Here is a 3273-nt window from a genome sequence, read left to right as displayed (position 1 = left end):
CAGTTATTTAGAATCACTTCATCATAAGTCCAATGGGCCGTGGAAAGGCTGCAGTGACTTTTCCATGACTCTACATGTAACTGTGTCTGCCTGTCCTGACCCCTGGCTCTCCTACGGCAGGATGTTCCAAAACAAGTTCATAACATGGCTGTTCCCTCTATGTATCTATGCTGACTTGTGAAGTTCTTCGAGGTAAAATTTCCTTTAACTCATCATCCTTAACCACTGCCGCCAAATCTGAGTAACAACTGCTTCTCCGCTCTGTCTCAATGCTGTTTCATCAACTCTTTTTCGCTGTCTGGGATTCTAGGATTGTTATCTTGCCTTTTACTTTATGTGATTTTTTTTTTTTTTTTAAATCTCTCATTCATATGGATGAGGATTTTTGGTTCATTTCTCACATGCAAAACACTGCCAGAAAGTTACTATTATCCTCTTGCAGCAGTCTGCTCTCCTTTATTGTCACCCATAATTTAATGCAAGTTTCTTCCGTCCATTCAGCTCCAGTCACGGTACATTTCTCTTCCTTATTCTCTGTCTGTTGTACTTCTCTGTTTCTTTTCCCTCTTCCTCCCACTTTCTCACAGGAACTCCTTTTAGTGCACATTTAAAACCTATACTAGTCCAGGCAGCTGTGATCATACATGAGCATCATTCTCTGTGGTTAGTAAAAGGGTTAAGGTAGGCTGGTGAAATCAACACATGGCTTCAGCGTGTCTCATATCTCCTATAGCAGTCACAAGCCTAATCACACTGTCCTGTCTGAGCAGGGGGATTTTTGCTCCCCTGACTACATGCAACCACACAGTTCTGCTGACAGCTGTTTGAAGTTGCTTCGAGGCGAGGACTACTGCTGCTGTGTTTAGGAAAAAACATTTAAAGGACATTAGGCGGCTTGGATCTGACTTCAAATGGAAACTCAATCAGGGTGTGAAAACACTCTGACTGTGCAGCAGCTCGCACTATTCGCTGAGTCCGGCTCTGTGTGAGAGTGACAGCCAGTAAAAGTCAGTTGAGTTGTAAGGATCGCTCTTGTAAACATAATTTGTGGTTCAGGCAAGTGGTGGAGGATTGTTTGTTGGTTGGTTTTGCCGTTTCAAGTTCAAGACTGTAAACCTGATTTGGAATGTGATAAATAATCTGTTTAAAGCTGAGTTGAGTTGGACTGACAACACAAAACTCAGTTGAAATAGGCAGTCCTGGGTTAATGAGGGGGTATTTTTTGATTGTGCGAAAGACTTAAGCTGACTACATTTGTTTTGAGCTGATCTGACTTGAGCTGAGATAATCTGGCTACGGCCGTGCTGAGTTGGGAGAAATGGGTCTAACTAAAAACGGCTGAGTTGGGCTAAACTGGTGCAGAATGAGCTAAAGCTTTTTCTGGTTTGGGATGGAGGAGGTAATGCTGGCTGGACTGCATGCAGCTGAGTTGATGAGATTCACAAAGTGGAGCTCTTTTCACCTCTACTTTAGGGATGACAGAACAGACCTGATGATGTCATCGTCATGGTAACGGCAGTCACTGTTTGAGGCTACAGATTCAAACCTTGCACTGGTTACAGGAAGCTGTAGCAATCCATCAAAACTCCAAATTCTTTGTTATAATACCTCTGAGGATGATAAAATCCTACACCTCCCATGCATTCATCCCCCCATTAAAACAGCTAAGGCCACTCCACAGGCCTCTGATGTGCGTACACATGTGTGTATATACTGTACGCACAGACTTGTCCTTTTGTGAAATCATGCATGCATCAGTGTGCGTGTCATGACTGTGTGTGTAAGTGTAAGAGATCTGGAGGGGGGAGATTCGCCTCATTGCCTGCGCCACCAGCCGACTTCACCCAGCGCCTGGCTCAAGGCCGGGGGGCGGGGGGGTTGCTGGGGGCCTAGGGGTCGTGGTTTTGACTGGACGGCAGTCTGAACAGATGCCTGACACATTCATGAGAACCAGTGGCAGAAGATGAAACCACATTTCTCTTGCCACCTCAGTTCACTCACATACACGCACACATTTGTGTTAACACATGCAAAAAGTTGTACAAAGGCTGACATGTTACAGCCTTTGCACACACTTTGGTATGTGGAAGCTGTGCAAATTTGAGCCCATGGATGTTTTCAATAACATGATTTGCCACAGACATTATAATCCCAGTCCTTTAAATGAATTTTTAAGTATGCAACACAATCCTGTCTGCTTTTTGGGTTTGAATCTTTGGATACTCCTTTAAGTTATACCTAAATTGGGTCATAAATTCAATATTGAGCATTTTGACCGCAGTTTCATTTGGACAACAGGTAATAGTATCTACTGCACTGTAGTTACAATAAAGGTAAAAATGTTTTTGAACAGATCATTAGTACTGAAATTACATCCTAGGCAGGTCTAAACTGGATGTGTGGTCACTAAAGATTTGTTCAGACGCACAATCCACTGCCAATGGCCAAAGGGGAGCAGTAATCAATTAGGCTCACATGGTATTGCAGTAATTATGTACTTCAATTTACTCCTGGAGGGTGGAGAGAGCGGGACAGAGAAAGGGGGTCGGGTGTGGAGAAAGAGGAAGGGAGAGAGGGCAGGGGAACTATTTCATGCTACTCCAAACCACTTCCATTCATGTATCTCTCAGATCGTATCGCATTATAGCGCCAGCACACCGATTCAAACTGGCATGGAGGAAACCAGGTCCATATTAAAGCCTAATTGGTCATTTCCAGGGGAAGCCTTGGTTTGCAAAACTTACTTCCAGGACAGGGCTTTCTTAAACAAGCCGGGGTTTAACACAGAGGCTACATCTGGGCGGCAGGCAGGCCAACAGGCAGGCATTGATTGGGTCCGTCCCAGTAGTAAGTGGGCTGATTGCAGAGTGGGCAACACGTTACATCAGCTTTTAGTTTCCTATTTACCTTATGTCAGGGGAGAAAGGCATTTTTTGTAGGAGCTTCAAAGTGAATGGGGAGGCAGACAGGCTGAATGCATTTCAATTACAGTGTCCTTGACTGTGAAACTACACAATTCACTGATGCTACTGATTATAGTCCTAGGGCCCCTTAATGTAAAGTCTGGACTGAATAGCTCTCCATCGTGGAGTATTTTGTAATGGGAAAAATCTCTGTATAACTTTTGGCTCACCACAGTTTACTTGTCTTTATAACTATCTGTTGATTGCAGGCATGTACAACAGGTATACACACAAACTCAGTGGAGGAACCTGGAAATACTTTTCTGGCACAGAACATCATGAGTGTGGATGTTTAACCTTAAACTTGATC

The sequence above is a fragment of the Stegastes partitus genome, unplaced genomic scaffold (assembly GCF_000690725.1).
Source record: "Stegastes partitus isolate 25-593 unplaced genomic scaffold, Stegastes_partitus-1.0.2 Scaffold18, whole genome shotgun sequence".
Taxonomy (NCBI): domain Eukaryota; kingdom Metazoa; phylum Chordata; class Actinopteri; family Pomacentridae; genus Stegastes; species Stegastes partitus.
The sequence above is the reverse complement of the archived record's forward strand: the minus strand, read 5'-3'. Positions refer to the sequence as shown.